Here is a 20,762-nt window from a genome sequence, read left to right on the forward strand (position 1 = left end):
ACATCACCAGAGCTATTAAGGAACCAGGAGGTGCTGCAGTGACCTGCAGACTCACTCAGAACACAGGATGACTGTTCTGGTATAGAAACTGCAGAAGATGACCTTGGATTTCCTCCTGAGGTGAAATCCCATTTGAGCATGCCTCACCTCCCAGCTGCTCCGACATTCCCAGTGCCATCACTCAGATGTCCTTGGCTTCCATGGGCAAGTCCTATGAATGGAAACAGAACCAGGGCAGAGGCTGTTGAACACCGTTTTTGCTTTGCTGCTGCCTAATTAGATGATGCTGACTAATCCTCTGCATTACTTCACAGTGAAAGGAACCCAGCAGGAGCATTAGGATGGGTTTGAAAGAGCTAAAAGCCATGAATTATTTCCTTTTACAGAGAGCAATTCACTTGTACAAGTTGCTTCCATCAAGTGTTCCTTTCTGAGATTATATTCCCCACAAAATGTCTCTGTGGCCTCCAGTGTTGCAAGTTCAAACAGCAGATGGAAACAGAAAGATGAAGAGAAAAAAGATGGATGCATTCCCCTGAAACATTTTCCATCTTGAAGCAACTACAACGAGAAGTGATTTGCAGGACTGGCCTCTTGACTTACCACTAAGTAAAGAGGGGCTATAAATGTTCTCCTCTTGCAGAACTGTAGCTCTGTGGCTGATGTACCCATAATGCAGCCCCTGAGCAAGTTCACAGAGAGCAGCTCGTGGGTTTAGAGTGGGACATGCACAAGCACCCCTTGCAAAGCTCAACCCCACACTTGTAGAGTCCTGTTGGGCTGAGAGAACCTCAACAGACTTACCACTGCCAGAAATTTAAACCTAAAATGTTCAGACTGCCTTTGTTTCCTCAGAGATCCTGCTAAACCACAGCTGCAAAAGACACAAGGTGAAAAGAAAGGGCACAGACTGAAATATTCAAGGATAGGAAATCTTTTATAATTAATTTTTTTGAAGCTTTAACAGGATGACATCATCAGCTACCTCATTACCTGAGCTGGTTCCTATGGTCAGGAGAATTCAACTGCTCAACCCTTCTTTTTTTCTCCAAGCTTAGCTTGGTAAGTGATGATCCATAGGAAAAACAGCAGTGCTACTGAAAAGATAGGGTAAAAAACTGCAGCTCAGTCAGCCAGGGTGTAGGACAGCTCTGCTTAGGAACTAACAGTGCTCTACAGCCATGGGGAGCATGGAAAACATTCCCCATTTTCACAGAATCACAGAATATCCTAGCTGGAATGGACCCACAAGGACCACTGAGTTCAACTCCTGGCCCTGCCCAGACATCCCAACAATCCCACCCTGTCCCTGAGAGCATTGTCCAGTCGCTCCTGGAGCTCTGGCAGTTCAGAGCAGAACGTGATGTCAGCAAAGGAAAACAAATGCACTTTGTTGGTGAGTTTTCAATAAAACTCAAAGTGTAACAGCCTCAGTGCTCCAATGTTTTATTTTCTGCGATGCAGATTTCCCAAAATCATTCAAGGGTACATCAAAAGCAGCCCCCACTGCCTTGGATGGACAAGTCTGAAGAACATTCATAATGCACTTCTGGTGCTGGTGACTGGGAGAAATTCTACCCTCTCCAGTCAGGAGCTCAAGGCCCCCACACCATATCAGCCTCCTATCAGCTGCAAGTGAAAGGCTGGGGTGTAGAGTAGGTTCCTCAGGTTCCTCCATGTGCATCACAACCTCTCTCAGAAAACTTAGTAAATCTTTCTTAGGAAAGAAAAGAGCTTGAACAACAGTTCAAAATAACTCCAAACAAACATCCTTCTGCCCAACAACACAGCTCCTGAAAGCTGTCCAAGGTCAAACGTGTTCCTTCCTTTAGTGACAAAACCAGGTCCAGAACAACTGCAGCTTCACCTCCTTACCCACAGCGGATCCCCCAGCACGGGCCAGGGCTGCACCACTCACCAAGGGCAGGTTTTTAGTCTCAGCCTTACCTGAGTGCAGAAGTTGGCTGAATATTCCGTTACCAATTACACAGAAATTTGGATCAGTGATAGAAGAGAGAACAGGAGGAAAAAGACAGCTGGGTTTACAGAGCTCCCAGGTTTGTGCAAGGAAAAGAATAAAACCTCTTCTACTTACACTGCAGCCACACCTGGTCAGGAAGCAGAATGACTAAGCTCAGGTCCACAGTTATTTTCAAAGTAATTTGCTTTCCAAACAGCTTCCCAGGTGTACCTGCAGGTCAGTCCCTACTGCACGTACCCTTTTAGATCTCATGTTTTTATTGGCAGATGATTTTACAAGTACCTAGTGCAATAATGCTCCAAAAAATGTAATGCATAAATATTCCTGCATACAATTAAACTAATAATTAGTTCCCATCAAGGACACGCATGCAGGAATGTGAAACAATAGCTGAACAGTGAAAGTGTGCAGGCATTCATTAAGTCACTGCATAAATGCAGGAAGATGCGCTGCTGGAAATAACTTTTCCTCAAGGTCACTGGTGAAGTTGTTTTAATGTAATTAATTCAGTAGCATTCAGAATAATAAAAACTGGTGTGAAGCACTAATTCAGCTGAAGGACAACAAGCAGCCAAGGACTGTGTATCCTCCACAAACAAAACCATGACAGAGCTGGCAGTGCTGGGCTGGGACAGGGTTAACCAGCCCCTGCTGACTCACCACGCAGCTCTGCCACCATCCCTTCCAAACAGAGGGGACAGCAAATGTCCCCTGAAAGTCAGCACCCAAAATGCAATTCCAAGGGGGAAAAAGAAAGGAATTCAGTAAGTTTGGTGCCAGCTGATTTTAGTAAATAGCATGTCTTTCCCCTTGGTATTTGGATAATGTGACAACACTGAGGAAGAATTTTGGTTGGTCTCAAATGAACAGGAGTGAGAAACCATTGCAGCCTCTCCTGGCAAAGACAGAAGGCTCAACAGTCTCACACCTTCCTCCTTTCCCTCCAAGGAATCTTCTCACTTTATTGCCCAGCCAGCAGACCTGCCATGGCACACAGGAGGAAGATGGGAGAGCAACAGCCAGGAGAGGATCAAACACTTTGGAATGGACTTCAGGCCCAACCAAACAGATCTAATCATTTTCAGCACATTTTATTCCAAACAGCACGTGACCTATTTTAGGCCTCACTCTGAGCTGACTATAATTAACTGTAATTTGTACAGATTTCAATTTAATACAGGAACTGTCTTGCTAAAAAAAAAAAAAAAAAAAAAAAAAAAAAAAGCAGGGCAATTTCTAAAGTTAAAAAGTTAAAATAAACTAATTTTTTAAGTTAAAGTGTCAGACAAAAACACATTGTATATTGGCTACATATAATAATCTTTCCAACACAGTTCCAAGGTAAATATTTTAGAGGCTTTTATGGTGTCTCAAACTTAGCACAAGGACAGAATGTGATTTCATAGACTGAAAAACTCAACTTCCCTTTAATAAAAATGCAGTTAATATTTGCTTTCTTAGCAGCAGTGGAGGCTTATATTTCAGAATTTGGCTGGGTTTGGGTTTTTTTGCTGTGACATAAAGCACAGTTATGTTTATGCTCAAATGAGATCTCCAACTCTGGTGAGACCTGTCCTTATTTCCCATCTCCTATTCTCTTCTCCTATTTCATTACTCAAGAAAACACCACCATTTCCAGCCTCCCCTTTCACTGCCACCCCCAGTGTCACACAAAATCCCAGCAGGGAAGATAAAGAGAAGAAAGCTCTGTTTCAGAACCTCATGTGGACATTCCCCAAGGGAAAAAACCCACAAGAATAAATTCTTACACATTTATATCCAAGCCTCTCATTTTCTCTCCCTCCCAGGCACTCTTATCTATGCTACAGAATTTTCTCTGCTGTAGGTGAGTTATCACAAAATCTCTTTTATAAAAAACATGGCAAAACCAGAAGAACCCTCACAAGGTTTTGAATCAGAACTTGACACACTGTACAGTTCAAAAGGGGTAAATTTGTCTGCCCTGCACCTCCCTTTTGCTACCTAAATTGCACTTCTGTGCTTTGCATCCCTTCTTTGTTGAAAACTTTTATTTCTCTGGTAACTTCTGAAACAGACAGCAGTTTGTGGAGCAAAGAAAAAAAAACCTGTGAATTTTTTTGTAAGGGAGAAAAACAAGAAAAACTCCCAGTGCCCTTATCTGTGTCAGCACCTGCATAAAAACAGCCCTGGATTTCTCTCCAGCACATCCCTCCGATGGAGGCAGCCACGTCTGCCTCGGAATTCAGCGTCAGGCTGGTGCCAAAGTTTTCCTGACTAATGCTGCAAAGCCTGGCTGTGAGCTGAGCTGCAGTGACTTCAGCTGGAAAGCAAGCCTGATGGTTTTGCAGTGCTGTCTGGCAAGCCAGGAAAGACGTGAGGGATGGAAAGAGTGACGGAAATGGAATTAAGAAGTAGTAGATGAGGTGACATTCAAGAAGAGAGAGACAATAAAAGCAATGCCACGATTCTGACTTGACACACTTCAGATAATGGAACTGCAATCTGACAGAGCATAAATAGTCGCTGATGATGTAAAGATGCAGTTAGGAGTACTTGGAAGTATTAACTTTGCCTGGGCAACTGTCATTCCTACAGCCCAGACAGAACTTTTTTGCCTCTCTACAAGTTAAATGGGGCCATTTTGCCTTTGGCTTCCAAGAAAACTTTGTTCTAATTCAGAACAGTCCCTTGCAGAGCAGAGTGAGTTCCCAGCACCACAGTGAATGAATAAATGCAGCAAAGGCAGATGCAACTTCCACCTTGCAAGGGTGTTCAGAAAGCTTTGAATTCATTCAAACACAAGAAAGGCAATGTCCAGCCAAAATCATCATGAAGCCAAGGAGAAACACAAGCACAGCCCAAACTCACCAGTGGAGCATAAACTCTGAGCTGAAGAGCATTGCAGAAGTCTAAGACAGTTGGGCTCCAAAGCATCCACACCCCTGTGGCTCTGAGCTGGGCTTCCTACCAGCAACACAGAACCACTAAGTGGGAAAACACCACTGGGATGTGCCTGAAAGTGCCAGAGGATGTGCACAAAAAGGCACCCAGCTCTGGTACTCCACAGAATAAGTGAACTTCCAGCACACTGCAAGTGCAGAGTAGCTGAAAGGAACGATTCAGTGAGAGCCAGGGCAGGAACAGCTGGATGACCCCAGATGTGCCCAAATTCCCAGTCCTTCCTTGCCCCTTGCAGCAACTTCAGACCATGAGAGAGGATCTTCCCCAAAGCCCCAGAGCTGCGCAGCAGTTTCACCTTCTGCTTCTGCTCCTGCTTCCACAGCAGCCCTCTTAGACAGGGAGTAACCACGAAGGGCTGAAGTGTCCCCCAAACATCCACTCACAGCAAAAGTGTCACCCCAAACAAATCAGAGGGAACAGAGAGCAGTAACACAAAAACATCAGGAAAGAAATACAGCACTGGAACAAGAAAAGAAACCCCAAGGAAAGCAAAAAGGGATCCAGAGATCAGAACCAAGGACTGTGCATCACAACATACTTGGTGTGGTTGCTTGTAGAGGGGTGGTAGGGCAGAATCATCCTTTTCTTGAAAATGCTATGATTGGGCTTTATCCAAAATGAATAGTGTTAATTGCTTACACCAGCAGCAATTGCTGCCATCACCATTTTCTATTACTCCTCTTTGGTTTCCAATTTTTCCTGCTGTGGTGGCAGCTACTCCTTACCCTAAACAAGGAATACTCCTATTCCTGACTGTTTCTTATTTATGCACTCAACCCACCACTCCCAAACACAGGGCTTGTCATAAGGGTGTTTAGTGAAGAACAGTGACACTTGAAAAGGACCCCCACTGAGGACAGTGTGGGGATTTTGGCCTTCTAGAAGCAGCCACCAAAGAAAAAAGCTTCTTTAAAGATAGTAGCTATTAAAAAATATCCCTGGCCTTCAGAGCTTGAATCACCAGAGTTTTGCCTTTCTGACAGTTGACCAAACTAGTGCTGCCTGTTCTGAATTCCAGCTACCCCCTTATCTCAACCAAGACAAGATTTTTATCTTGCCAGCCTTTAGACTGATACCCACATAAACGCATTTTCATCCAAGTCAAATGAGTTTTCAGCTGTTTTTCTGGGCTGTAGAGATTTACAAACCATGTAACAGTGATGGCATTGCAGAACTGGGACAACAGACAGGCAGAAGAGCAGTGCCATTAATTCTTCAACATGCTATAGCCATGTTTAAGAAAGGCAAAGGGGCTTCCCTTTTTGAACATCCCAGAAAAACAGCATGCTCTTCCAAACTGATCATGTGGCTCTCAACAAGCTTCATATTTTGCCCAGCCAAAACATAAGCCACGCTGACCACATCACTGAAACGTGGCTGAAAAATGGAAAACATTCCCCTTCACAAATGTACTCCCAGGAAATAAATAATCACTCATTAAACACAGAAACACAAACAATGGCATTGCCCTGTTCAGAGCTGGTTTGACTTGTCTCAGTTTAGAGTTTCTTTCTAAATGAAGTGTATCAGCTGAACTACATGTGGCTCCACACACATTTTTAGTGCCTGGAGCTGTCTGGTAACTCACGAGCCTGAGGCTCTCTGATGTCCTCAATCCTTTGAAGAAAAGAAGCTGTTAAGAGGGAAGGGCAAAGGAAAATGTGCAGCTTCCCAGTCCTAGAATAGACATTGCAAAATGAATGGAGTCAACCACAACAGCAGTAAAGTATTGCTTCAGTCCTCCTGCAGAATTCTATTTCAACTTAAAATGCTAACAAGATCAGCCCTTTCTCCCAAAAGTCCAACTTTATCTTGAATTTTGAAGGGGAAAACCCCAACCAACCAACCAACCAACCACTGATACTACAAACACATCTCACCCCAGCATGGGAAATAAATACTAAGGAAAGTTTAACCTGTGATTAATCTTTGTTTCACCTGCCCAGTACAGGGCAAGGCAGTTATAAAGTCATCTTTGCTGAACTTTGGCCCCTCAGATACAGTAACCCACAGACCCAGCACACCAGCTGCCTTTAATCTTCAGTCCTGCCTAAGCTTTGCATTAAGTTTCAAGGCAAAACAAGTTCTTGCCCCAACAGGCCCGGCTCATCCAGAGACTCCTCCTCTGTATTCCTCTGTGCTGGCTTCCTCGGGAGTATTTGGGCCTCGGAGAAGCAAAAAGCACCAAGCACGGTCATTTTCAAAGCATTTAATGCCAGGGAGGAGGGTGGCCGATCCCGCCAGTCTCCAGCAGGGAACTGAATGAATATTCTGTGCCTTCCTGAGGAGCTGCTCCTGGGCAAAGCACCCAAACACCTCTCCTCCTGCTCTGCTCCCCGGGACACGGCGGGCAAGGATGCTCAGGAATGAGGATTACAGGATTACGGGGCAGAAAGGGAGGAAGAAAAGGGGGCAAGGAAGGGGAAAGGAGGGGAAAAGGAAGAGGGAGAAAAGGGGGGGAAAAGAAGGGAAAAAGAGGAAAAGAGGGGGAGATGGGGAAAAAAGTGAGGGAAAAGGGCGGGAGGGGAAAAGGGGAAGAAAAAGGGGAGAGAAGAGGGGGAAGAAAAAGGGGAGAGAAGAGGGGGAAGAAAAAGGGGAGAGAAGAGGGGGAAGAAAAAGGGGAGAGAAGAGGGGGAAGAAAAAGGGGGGAAGGGAGAAAAAAGGGGAGAGAAAGGGGGAAAATAGAAGGTAAAGGGGGAACGGTGTCTCTGCTAGTTTGCATTTTGTTGCTATGCTTCACCTGTTGTAAAATTGGATGATAAACATAACCTCAACGCACAGGAGAACAGTTCCACCACCGATGCCAATCACATCCTAGTCTCTGCAGCCTCCCCAGTTCTTCTCAAGAGGAGCAAAAGGAACTTTCAGAGGTCAAGATGAGGTAAAAGATCTCCTCTGAGACACATGAGAAAATTAGGCATTGATTAGCATTGAAATCCTGTAGCCTTTCCAGAACTTTTTGGTTTTTTTAACATAGTGTTTAAAAAATTCTATTTTACCTGCAAACCTTGTTCAGAGATAAAGGGATGCTAGCCATTTTTTACTATTTGTGTGAGAAATCCAGGTGCAAACTACTCAGCCCTAGATTACATTTAGAGTCAGTGGAAAAGCCCTGACACACTGCTCATGGGGAATTAATCTTATCCTCAGGCAAGAATTAAAGACAAGTCAGCTTCATCACCCTGGGGAGGTGCTTGTTTGTCAGCATCAGCTACTGAGGAAGCCCAGAGACAACATTCACACAATATTTAAACTGGATGTTGGGGCAGATGTATCCTTCCAGAGGAGGTGGTTTTCTAACCTCATTAATCTGGTCCAGTGACTGGAACATTTTTGGGAAGAATTTCAGGACTCAATACAACATAAAAGGTCACTCAAAGTCCTGGTACAGACTTGGCTAAAGCGATAAAAAACCTACACAAAACCAACCCAACAGTCCTAATTTTAAATATTCCGTTAGGTCACATCCATTCCTAGCCTACATTTCAGGGGGCTTTTGTTGTTGATTTGGTTTTATAGAAGTTAAGTATGAAAAGCTTCACACGTAGGGTATGAACAGCTGAACTGGGTGGATTCAGTGGCCTTAGAGATAAAGAAAAAGAAAGCTCTGCAGAAGAAGTTGTCTGCATGAAGTTTCTTCCAGCACAGCTGCTATGCTGTCAAATGTGGTCATCAAGGGACACACAGCTCGTTCTGTTCTTCCAAACCCTGCCCTTTGTCCTAACTTCAAAAGCCAAGTGCTCTCTTCTCCAAAACAATGATGTGCTCTGTTGTCTGTCTGCATTTAACAAGAGATGTTAATCAAATATCACCAAAGTTTTCAAGAAAGAATCAAAAATTGCCATAATTTGTGTGTCTTGTTTACTTTGCATCCTAAATTTACTTTTATACTAAAAACATTGATTCGTTTTGCTCCCATCTGACTACAGGGACAGGAATATAAGTGCTGCTATTCTGTTTTCTCAGCAGTCAGAATAGATCACTGCTGTCAGATATTCTACAGGACCTATTTCTACGTGGGCTTCTTCAGGCATCCTGGTGAGTCTGAGTAAAATGAGAAAGGCACAGAATATTCAGCCTTGACTCTAAAATATCTCAAATTCAACCCTTCCTATGGGTGCCAGGTGACATTCACCCTGGCAGGTATGAGGCAGCAGTTTCACCAGGTGAGGCAGAAGCACAGCACTGACTAATTCAGCAGCAAGAGATGCCTTTGAGGAAGGATTACTTCATTCCTCTCCTCCACGTTCATTCCCCGTTGGAATAATGATGTAAAAGTCCCACTATTCATAAAAGACAACAGCCAAATGAAGTGTCAACACACAGCACAGGAAAAACAGGGAGGCAGAGGGACATCTCCCTGTTTTTCCACAGGTTTGCCTCCTGATGAAGAGTATCTACAGTAGAGCAAAATATGGAAAAAGCCACAATCAAAACAAGCCAAACAAAAAGAGCCCCACTAATTTAACACAAGGTTAAAAAAAAACAAAACCAGAGCAGCTCATATTAGAGAAGAGGCATTTTAGGTCACCTCAGAAATACAGAGATGGTTTTTAAAGCCCATAAGGGCCTCAGAGGTTTCTTTTCCCCTCTCCCCCACACCTAATCTCTCTCAGTGGCACATGCTGTAAACTGATGAGGCTCAGAATACAACAAAACAATTGTGTGAAAGAACAAATTTGTTCTTTTTGCTTTATTAAAACTAAAAGGCAGAGGGGGAGGGCTGGAAGCAGATTCCGAGATGGGAAAGCAAACGAGAATTTGGTCCCAGCAAACCCTCCTGATCACATTTTTGCTGCAATGCAAACCAGCTCCTTGTTCCTCCCCAGCAGAGACACCCAGGCTGCACCTCTGCCCCGCTGCACCTGGAATGGCAACAGGAATATTCTTATTTGTGCACAGCTGGAGAAGACACTTCAAACCTCAAGAGCAGTGATCCACCACGGGTGTGGAACTCACAGCAGCACCCACAAACCTGCTAAACCTCCCCAGGATAAATGATCTCAGCAGCAGCTAACCCAAAACGCCAGACATCAAAGCCTGTGCACTGACAAACAGTTGGTGAAAGAACTACTCCAAGAGCTCAGAGATGTGGATTTGTAGCAGTCCTGACAGAAGGTAAAACCACAGCTCCAGCAACAAAATGAATTCTTTGATCATAGGAAAAAGATACCCAGGGAACAACACAGCCCCCTGAAACAAAAATGATTAAAAGAAAAACTGATCACCTAAACCACAGAGTTGATGGCAAAAGCACAAGTGGGAAGAAATGGAGGAAAAGGTCACCCTATCTGTGACTTGAAAATTTAAACAGAAAAGCAATCAGTAACAATATATGGCACTCAAATTCATAAAACCTATTAAATCACCTCACTGTAGTCTTAATTACTGACAGGAGTGATTCCTTATTAATTGATAGGGCACCTTAACTCAAAGACAGCAGTGAAAAATTTTGATACACAAGGTTTTTCCCAAAGCTTAAGTAAATTTATCTCATAACCATCCACTCCTACACATCCACAAAGGTCAGAAAACAGCAACACAGTTCTTTGGCCACTGCAGCAGCAACTTAAAAACAAACAATAAAAGTAGATAAGCAAGAGATTCTCTTCCTGATGAACACATTATAAAATATCTTCATTCATAAAGTGCTTTCTTTTTAAAAGAGAACCTTGAAGATGCATCTTGGATGTGCACTGTGAGGCACAAATTCCACCCAATTTTGGTACTATTAAATACAACTGAGGGATTCAATGAGGCTCTGGAAATACATCATATATAGCACTGAAGGGATCCAGCAGTTAAAGAGGAGGATTCCACCTCCTGGCACTTCTGAGAGATGAGCCACTCATTCATCCTCAGCACCAGCAGTGCTTCAAACTACGTGTGCCCACAGCAGAGCCCTGCTGTTCACATCTACACCTGTGTATGTGCCCTGCAATTACTTACTTTATATTTATATGAATACAAACAAAACGTGGGATTCAGTGTGGGCACAAACGCCATTTATAGAAATTGAGGTAACGTTTAGAAACCCTGAATCTGCAATTACCTCATTCTCATGTCCCACACTGAGACCACATTCACACGTACAGTGCACAAACCTGTTCCCAAACTCATCCAGAATTAAATCAAATTGCTACATTACAAAATTCCAGCTTACAGGTTTTGTATTTTCTGAATTTAGGGCTAAGCTAAAATGAAAACAAGAGGCAGGTGAGTATTCCCCACACAGAGCTGTACTTACTGCTCAGATGCTGAGTATATACTTAGGGAACACCCTTCCTACCTTTTAAAATGGTAGAAATAAAACAGGGTATGTGGGGAAGATGTTCAGAACACCTCCTAGGGGAAAATAAAAACACAAACACAAATACTATTTCATTGATTCACCTGAGAATTGGAACTTATTTCATTTCCAGACGCCCACACTGAAGCCATGAATCACCACATCTCCTGGCTGCGAGCCAGTGCTGCAGATCCTGTTTCCATGACAATCCCGATGCCTCCCTGCTCCAGAGCCTTACGGATCAAGGTATTCATTCAAAAATAAACAAGGGGGAATGTGAGCCAAGTGATGATTCAAGAAAATGCTTTAAAATGCTCATACAAGATTCAAAACTTGCTGAAAACACACTTAGGAAACAGCCAATCCATCACAGGAGCTATTTCTACAACAGGACATGGCTGAACTTCCTGAGTACCTCTCTCTGGATCAAAACTTTCCCTGTGTAGGCTTCCCCTCTTCTCATGGCAGCTAATGAAGAGCAAAGGTCATTTTTAATCTTTTTTATTATTATTTTTGCTTGGACATCTGCTTGCTTCTCTCTGGAAGGATACACTGTTATCCACACGCATCCTGACCCAGCTACTAATCTTCAGTTTAAACTGTTCCCAATGTGAAATCCCTGGCATTACAGGAAGAAACAGGAGCAACTCCTACTCACTCAGATGAAAGGTTTAATAAAACAACATGCCTATTCTGGTCTTCTGACTGTTTCTTCCTGGATTTTACAAGAACAAAACAAGCTTAATGCACAGCTGAAATATACAGTCATGGTATGGCCCTCTGCAGAAAGATCAGGGTGATGTTTCAAGCCTCAGGCGTGATGTATCAAACCATTCCCATGAGGAAACACAAAATTCTGTCTTTTCAGGGAGAATTTCACCTGCTGTCAAAGAGCTCATCAGTTCAATGAGAGGCTTCTGCAAAGTGCAGCAATGTTAAATCAAACACAGAGTTACTCCAGATGAATCTCCTTCAAAATACAACTTTCACTTCTTCCAACTGGTGAGGACCTGAGGAAGTCAGCAGCACTCTCAAAAGGAGCTACATCCTGGAGGATTCCCACTCAGTTCTGAAGTTATGCTGATCATGCCCTAATGCAGAGATGCTCTCTTCGATCACAAGTCTTCAGTCCCATCCAGGCAACCTGGGCAAGTTTTCCACAACAACAGCAGAAGCAGCATCTCAAAACCCACAGTGGCAGAAGGAAAACCGTATCTGCTGGGAGTACAGCGTGGTGACAGGCACACAGCCCACACACAGGCCTGGGGAAACAGTCAATGGGAACAATAAAAATGAAGTAAAGCTGACAATTCCCATTACAGGCCCTATCTCTACACTGCATGGGAGCACTACAGCCTTTTAAATGCACTTATCCCAGTCAGGCAACTCTGTGCTATCATCCCTGCTGTACAGAAACAGCCAGAGAAGCGCAGTTTGTCTGGGTAACAGAGAGGACTGGGGTAAGTGCATAAAGCAGGTTGGAAATTAAGGTCTTGTAGTGGTAGCTAACCCATGACAGGCCTCTCATCTGGAGCGCAGGGGCCAATCCGAGTCCCTCGATGGCAGCACAGAGCATGGCAATTAAAAATATTTGAGTGTCCTCCAGCGTGTTTTTAACACCCCACTGAGCAAATGGACCCAAATTACCTGGTAGCGTGTCAGCTGAGAGGCAAGCATTGCACTCACTGCCCTCCACGGGAACTCAGGAGCCTGGGAATGGCAGGAGCAGGAGCACCTCGCTGTGGAATGCTCCACTCGGCTGGGCTATATTCACTTTGCCTCAAGCCCTTGAAATTAATTTCCATTATGGCAATAAACACCACTTAGCTGACATAAGTTGTTTATTTGCAATGTAATTGTCTTCAGAGAGTTGCAGTGTCATTCCTCCTCATTATAAAGGGCCCTGCAGTTGTCTCTGTACAAATCAGTATCATCCATGGTTTCACACCAATCCCCATGGATTCCCCCCCTCTAATTATTAATAGAAGTTAATATCTTCACCTCAAATGATCTGCTCTTCTCCCTGGGAAAGGCACTTCTTCTGTTGCAAGTCCCTTTTTGCATTATGGCCTCAGTTTTGCAGCAGAAGCACATCTGGCCCTCATTAGAAGCATAATAAGGTACTGCTGAATGTGTTCTCACTAAAAAATGCATAAAACTCACACTAAATAATGAAATTGCCCTTTCAAAAAGAGGTAGGTCATTCAGTCACTCCAAAAACCTGCCCAAAACCATAAAAAAGCTTCCTCTAGCATTCTGGAGTGCCGAATTTCACCTGAACACCCCCAAGCCACTGCTCTGCAGGAAAGCCCTGCTTGTAAGAAACCAACAATTAGCACTGGTCTCATTCTTTTCTTCTTTTAAGCTCTTTTTTCTTTTAAAGCCTCAGAGCCTGAAAACTGCTTTGGCTAGAAAGTCTCTCCTATCAAAAATAAAGAGTTGATAACATCAGAGACAGGCCTTAAGGCCTGGTAACTGAGAGCGCCAGATTCACATGAGTACATGTGCTACCAGAAAAGCCTAATAATCCCAACAATTTCAGTATATCTGCTAGATTTAAAGATTAGTGCTTTATATAATTCAATATATGCTCTTTTACAATTTCAGCAACGATTCTCCCAGCTAAAATTACATGGGGGGAAAGGGCAAAGCAGTTACCATCATAAGCTTGTCACTTCATGTCTTATGACTAGCAAGATCTAGGAATACACTGGTTGGCTGGTCCAACCTTTTGGGATTTGCAGGGCTGGGGTGGAATTCTGCATATTTGATCTTTGTATCTTTTTTTTTCTTTTCTTTTAATGATATGCTCTAAGCATTCAGGAAGAAAGTTTTGTCTCCTGTGTCTTTGTATTTTATGGCACTTGGAGATATCTAATAACTGTAGAATCCTGTATTTAGTTGCCAAAAGGGATGTCAAATCTTGAGGGCATCACACCTCTAAGCCCACTTTAACCACACAAATATGTTTGATGAGTGAACACAAGGTTTAAGAAAAACACAGAAACCACATCCACTTGAGTGTCCCAACCTGCAGACACTGAAAAACATATGGAATAAAGATAAAAAGCATTTTAACTGGTAACAAAATATTCCTGAGAGTTTACAAAGCCTGGTGGAGCACTGGAAAGAGCAGGGAGAGTTAAAGAGTTTCTGGAGAGCAACATATAAACACTTTCTCTTTAGCACGGAATTTGAAACATGTTCAGACAAATGGGTTTTGCCATGTCTCATCCTGCCTGGCTTTTTAAGGCATTCCAGGTGTGCTGCTACACCTGTATATTAAGGAATTGCCAGGTAAAAAGGAACATTTTTTGCATTTATGAGCAATGCTGACAGTACACTGCTCAAAATGGGTTTTCTGTATTTGCCCCTCATAGAGTATTAAAGGTCAAGGATGGCAAGGAACCAAAAATAGCTGTTCTCCTTCCACAGAAAACAAATGTACTGAGCTGTCCACCCACATTTCAGGCAGTTGGGGAAGATTTAGAGTATGGAAATACAGGCTGGAGAGGGTAATCCTGCAACAGCCAAACACGAGTACTACAGCAGATCCAGGCACCAGAAGAGCTAAGGCTGAAGCTTCCTCTCAGTCAGAAGAGCTCTAAGTTGGCTATTAAAATGAACAAAATTCAGAACAACTACTTCAGTGCAGTCCCTTCACTCCAATCAGGAAAAAACACAACCCAAAACCAACAAACTCAGGCAAACACCCAAATGCTAAAGTGCTGTATAAAGGGTCAGAATCTGAACTTCCAAATAGCCAGATTAAAAAGAAAAATATAAAACCAACCAAAAAAAAAAAAAAACACCAAAGAGTCTTTTGTTTTGGGGGATTTTTTTTGGAGTAGTTACTCAAACTGAGAAAATTCTGTGCAAATGGCTGTAAAGCAGGAAATGAACATCTTCTGGTTCAATTCATTACCAACACTATAATGACACCAGCAGGATTCTTGTTAGAAAATGAGAGTAACTTCACAGAGAGCATTCTGCAAGTCAGGCATCCCTGTTCAGTATTTCAAGCTCTAAACTCATTTTTTGTTTGACACAGGAAAGACTTCCCTGAGCAGCTTTATTTCCCAGTGACTTCAAATGATTACAGTTTCTCTCCTCTATGCTTTTGCTTTTCCATGTCCAGACTGGAGACAGCTCCCTTATTATCTCACAGCACTGTTAGCAGCTCAGTAATTACAAACTCCTGACTTCACCAAATAAAACATGCTGTAAGTAACTATGTGAACTTCCTGTAGCACTTAAACTCTCTCAATACGTGATTTTATCCCTCTCCTGGCAGCCAAAGCTGTCCCCCACCAAGAGAGCAGCACAAATTCAGCACATCCCACATCCACACACACAGGGGCTGAGCAGTCAAAAGCTGTAATAGAAGTGGGTGCTGCAAAAATATTTCATTTTTAAATCCCAATCTGCAATTTGGTTCGGTTTAAATTATTTCCAAAGCCAAAGTCCCAACCCTTCAGAAATAATTTTGCTTTTCAGTTATCTGGGAAGAAAGCCAGCCTTAGCAGGAGTGGTATAATGATGTCAAGAGAAGGGACAACTTTGTCAGAGGCAAAAAAATTTACATTCACTTTACCATCACCTCTAACAAGGTGCTTCTTGCTCAAATCAGAGATTCAGCACTATGCTGGTTTATGGAGCAGAAAATAATTTTTAAAAAGTGTCTAGGGTTGAAATACACTTCTTACAAGTGGAGTTAAGAAAGGAAATGGTGAGCCAGGAATAATCTGAGGTGTTACTATTAATCATTTGCACAGCAGCACTGTTTGAAATACGTTATTTAATGGGGCTTTCCTTCAAACAATGATAAAAATTATTTCCAAGACTAACAACTCTGATGCAGGCAAGATGACAGGTCTCCTTCCAATCCTAGAGTGAAGCCTTTCAGCCATATCCTTCAGGGCACATCTCAAACCATGGAATCTTGCAAAATAAGGCTATTCCACGAGCAGAATTAGGCTGCAAAGGACCCAGGAGTATTTCCTGCCCACATCCTATTGCAAGGCCTGTCCTGAAATGGAAATCAACAGTCCTTTATAGACTTGCTCCATCTCTCCCCAGAGGGGCTGATAATAAAGCAGGGCAGGTAAGGTCCCACAAAGCCTCTCACTTTGTCAAAGCAAATTTCTTTCCCAAAGGATGGCAAGGACACATTTCCTGCCCAGGAGGGACAGAGGACTCAGTTTAACAAGCTCACAGCACATAGCAGAGGCACAAATTTCATTTCCCAATATTTACAACTCTGCTCTGTTTTGGAGAATACATAAAAATTCGTTTTGCACTGCATTTAATTTTTCTCCCACTCCGTTCCAATCACCATCTACTTCAACCCTCACAAAGCAACCTCAGATATTTTTCTGCCTGCAATTGGGAGCATCAGAAATACCAAAATTCAAAGAAACCCAGAAAAGCCCCCACCCAGCTCTGACAATAGTCAGGCCGAGTTGTTCAACTCCCTTAAATAACGAAGTCAAAATCTGGAAAGAGACAATACAGACTGAAGCTTTTAAAGTGGCAACAGCATCTCCAAAAGGACCTTTTAGGGTACACAAAGATACTTTATTTCCTACAATCTGTGTCTGCAGTGAACAAGGCATTTTTGTGCCTCCTGTAGCTTGTTACCTTCTCCCCCAGCACTTTCAGTTTTCAAGAGGCAAGCATCACCCATAGCATCAGTGATTCCCCTACAGGACTTTTTTTTATCCTTTAGTCTGGCCAAAACACTCTTCACATAAGATCCTTTATCGATCTCTAACTTTTCTTGCTAAAAATCCGCCATAACTGTTCTTGTCTCTCCACTAAAATAAAAAATAAGCTTCTTGTCACTCCTCTATCCCCTTCTCTGACAGCCTTTTAAACATTCTCCACTGATCTTCCCCCTTCAGCTTTCCCTTGCTCTGGGCAAAGCCCTCCCTCTGCTTCTCCTCTCATGCCCAATATTCCTCCCCTCCAGGCTTTTGAAAACCTCATATTGCTAAAAACCTCACAGCTGTGCAATTTGCACTGTCTGGCACTATTTACTGACAGTAAATGATCTGGATACAAGATTCTGGAACCATTTCCATTATATGCCATCCACAATGCTGAAGCTCTGGGTGGAGTTTCCACAGAGAAGATCCCATGCTCTGGAACCTTCTCCTTAGCACAAACACTTCCACTGGAGCAGCAATTATAATACCCACTTGATGTTTCACCAGGAACTTGAGATGCCAAGTACTCTCCTCAAGAGCTCTAAGTAATCATTCTCTGTCTCAGGGTAATAGAAGTCATGCCAAAATAGATGTGGAGGAAAACAGCCCACCATCCAACCAAAGTTTGTGAGTTTAAAAAGTAGGGGCCATGAACCAGCCAAGTGCAGAATCCGGCTCATCACATTTATCAAAGTGTCACCTAAAGGTGGCACAAGATGACATTCTGCAGTCATTCCAATAAAACCTTCCCTTCCCGAAGAAATCCTGATTTATGACCCAGACTGCTACTCCAGCCAAGCTTTGAAGTGTGTGAGAGGTGCTTTCTACAACTGAAGATTAAAAGAAAAACGCAGAGTTAAAACATTCACTATTTATCCTCTAAAGGAGAGTTAACCCCCTTTATTTGCATCCTAGCAGGACAAAACTGGAAAAGGCACCTCTTACAGCCCAAAATCTTAAGAGGGCAGGGGACAGAAATCGTTCACTGCCTTTTCTTGGCAATGTCCAGAGGCAGGAATGTCATTGAGGACTCCACTTAAGAAACACTCAGGACAACAAACTCCACCTTTACAGCCACACGAAGGAGCTGATTCGAGGTGGGGGGAAAAAGAAAACCCAAATCATCTGCAAACGACACAACCTAATTTACTGCTCCCGAAAGTTCTGTCGCTCTTCCTGCTCCAAATATAATCATCAAAATCTGATTTCAATAATTTGTAAATACATGTGGAAGCCCTTACCCATCTGCGGTTTAATTGGTGACTCATTTCACAGCACTGCTGAAGGATTTGTGCTCTTCCCTTCTTCCTCCTGCTAAATTCATCACTCCATTCTGCTGTGCCATTAAGCTTTTCCACGCCAGCACTGGCTCATCTGTTGCCATAGCAGCCACGAGAAACAGAATGCAACGTTAACAAAAGATTATTCCCCCCCACCCCGTAATTTATTTATATGCAAGTAACCCACTGAGAGCTGACAATAGCAACGACTTTGCATTCACACTACAGCAAAGGGGTTTTTTTTACTTTTTTTTTTTCCACACATGTGCTACCAAAAATAATTAAGATTCCTCTGAAGGGGGAAAAAAAAAATCCTGAACTGCTTAGGATTAAGGAACTGCAGTAGCAGATCTCTATAGGATGCTGATTTGGTATTAGAGCTTGGAAGCAAGGGGCTTAACACATACACTGCTTGAATATCCCTCTCCAGAAAGCTTTTCACTACTTTCAACAGCACCATTAGAACCAGTGAGAGGCTGAACTGTAGAAAAAACCTAATTACAAGTATTTATATTTAACTAAAAACCTGTGGGAAAGGAAAGCAAGCTAACTAGAGAAAGACTGAAAGCCTTTTGAAAGGTACCCACTCCTGATACGCTGGATACCTGCACAAGCTGAATTCAGCTGTTCAGTTATTAATTCCTGTAAGAACTGCTCGGGTGAAAGGAGCTGTTCACAGATTGTGAGAGACCAACAGTTAAAGTGAATTATAGCCTGGCCTCGGGTCTCTCAGAAAACTGGATGGCAGGATCCACCGTTCCGGAGCAAAGCTCTTTGTCTGGACACATTCATGGCAAAATCCTGAGCTAAATAAAGAACCTGGAACAGAGTTCTGGTCAAAACCTTCCAGGTAACCTCCAATTCGTTACCTTCCAGGTAACCTCCAATTCGTTGCCTCCCAGGTCTAGAAGATCTCACGCACATCTCTACAACATCTGCAGCCTATGCCAAAGCTTGGAATTTAATGCCAAAATGAGAAATTCCAGTGTTTTCAAGGCATAATGGCCACCTCAGCAGAAAGATCTTATGCTGCCTTTCATTTAAGTGGGTTTAGAACTTGATATATTAAACAAATTGTAAATTAATCAACACTGTAAGAGTGGAACATTAAGAGAAATCAGAGCAGAACACTAAATAATACTTTAGGTAAATGTATTCACAGCGTGTGGTTTGTGGTTCTTAATGGATTACTATAAACACAGACACACAGTCCCCCACTATTGTGATGCAGTTTTTCTAAAGACAGCAAGGACTAGATCCACAACTGGTTTTAGCGCCACTAAAAATCCATAAGAACGCGTCAGTTTAAGCCAACTGGCTCGTGAAACTCATTGGTTTGGTCTTTTAGAGCAGGAGTAGGAACCACCCTTCAGACACCGTCAGTCTGCATTAAATAACAACTCAGATGTGCCTGGTGCCTCCAGGGCACTGCCGGGAGGCACCAACTCACGAGGGTATCACTGGAAAGCATCTGTTTCCTTCGGGTGTCCTTCTGCTCTGCAGATATCCAAAGTAAATCAAGGAAAATGAGACAGCACCATGCTCAGCTAAATTCCATCTCATCCCCTGTCCCTACTCTCCCATCACAGACCTTACAATTTAAATGTAAGGGGGAAGTCAGCAATATTGGCTACCAACCTCTGTACCCCAAACTCCGCCCCAAATTTCTCATTATCCTATTTATTTTTCCAGCCATCACATACAGGGTGGTCATTTACAGAAATCTGATTCCAGGGAGGGCAATGGATTGAAACCTCACTACAGAGAACCTCTATGAGAGAGAGGAATATTCCACTTCCTGCTCCACACTCAAGTCATAACTGCAAAGTTTTATGTATTTTGTGTACATACTCCACAGAAGAACAAGATAAAATGTAGCTGAACAGTCAGAATTTAAAATACTAGGAAATAAACAATTTTAAAATAAGCATAACAGAAAGACTTTGGAAAGAAGATCAGTTATATGTGACTTCTGCAGCTTAACCACCACAGATTGTTGTTGTAAAATCATCTTAAAACTGGAAGCTGCAGCAGCCTGTTAAGCAGCATTCAAACAATTTAAAGCAGTTTTATAACTGCTTTATAAGTAGTTCTTCCTTGAGCTCCTTTATAGAGAGGATATATGTACCTTATATAGATATGAAAGAGTAGTATTTAAACCAAAGGTCACTGAGCCAGGTCTAGGTAACTGAGTGCTTGACTTCAGTTAAATATCTGCCTTTTACATAAAAAATAATGCCATGATGAAATAACACCTGGACAGCCCTTGGCAGACAATGCCTCGAAACAAGGATGATGCTGCAAAGTTTAATACATTTTAAATATCAGTCTGGGAATAAAGAGAATACTCATTTGCCAGCCCAGAAATTCAATTTTTAAGCAGGAAAATTCCTATACTTTGCTTATAGTTCCCTTTGGAACATTCTGCAGTTATTAGTCTCCCCATTATTTGATTCTAAGTATCAAATATACAACATATGAAATCAAAATACTCCCCAAAGAAAATGGGTTTTATAGTTGCATATCTTTTGACTAACCAATTTCCTAAACAGCTCAATTAG

General features: G+C 42.7%; 1 protein-coding gene across 12 annotated transcripts in view; it reads right to left on the minus strand.

Annotated features, from left to right (window-relative positions):
* ARHGAP32 (Rho GTPase activating protein 32) overlaps positions 1-20,762 on the minus strand; it is a 233,977-nt gene that overhangs the window by 192,274 nt on the left and 20,941 nt on the right. For 3 of the 12 annotated variants that reach the window (XM_068994498.1, XM_068994500.1, XM_068994501.1), the window contains exons 2-3: positions 18,163-18,295; positions 11,318-12,475 (exon numbers count right to left, since the gene is read on the minus strand). The exons of 1 other annotated variant lie outside the window; for it this stretch is intronic. The gene's annotated coding sequence lies outside the window, so the exon portion shown is untranslated. Of the gene's footprint in view, positions 1-147; positions 212-804; positions 850-11,317; positions 12,476-12,860; positions 12,921-13,214; positions 13,355-18,162; positions 18,296-20,762 lie in introns of those variants that run through there. 8 more of the 12 variants (XM_068994502.1, XM_068994506.1, XM_068994499.1 and 5 more) reach the window with 7 other exon arrangements.

This window comes from Aphelocoma coerulescens, chromosome 24 (assembly GCF_041296385.1).
Source record: "Aphelocoma coerulescens isolate FSJ_1873_10779 chromosome 24, UR_Acoe_1.0, whole genome shotgun sequence".
NCBI lineage: Eukaryota > Metazoa > Chordata > Aves > Passeriformes > Corvidae > Aphelocoma > Aphelocoma coerulescens.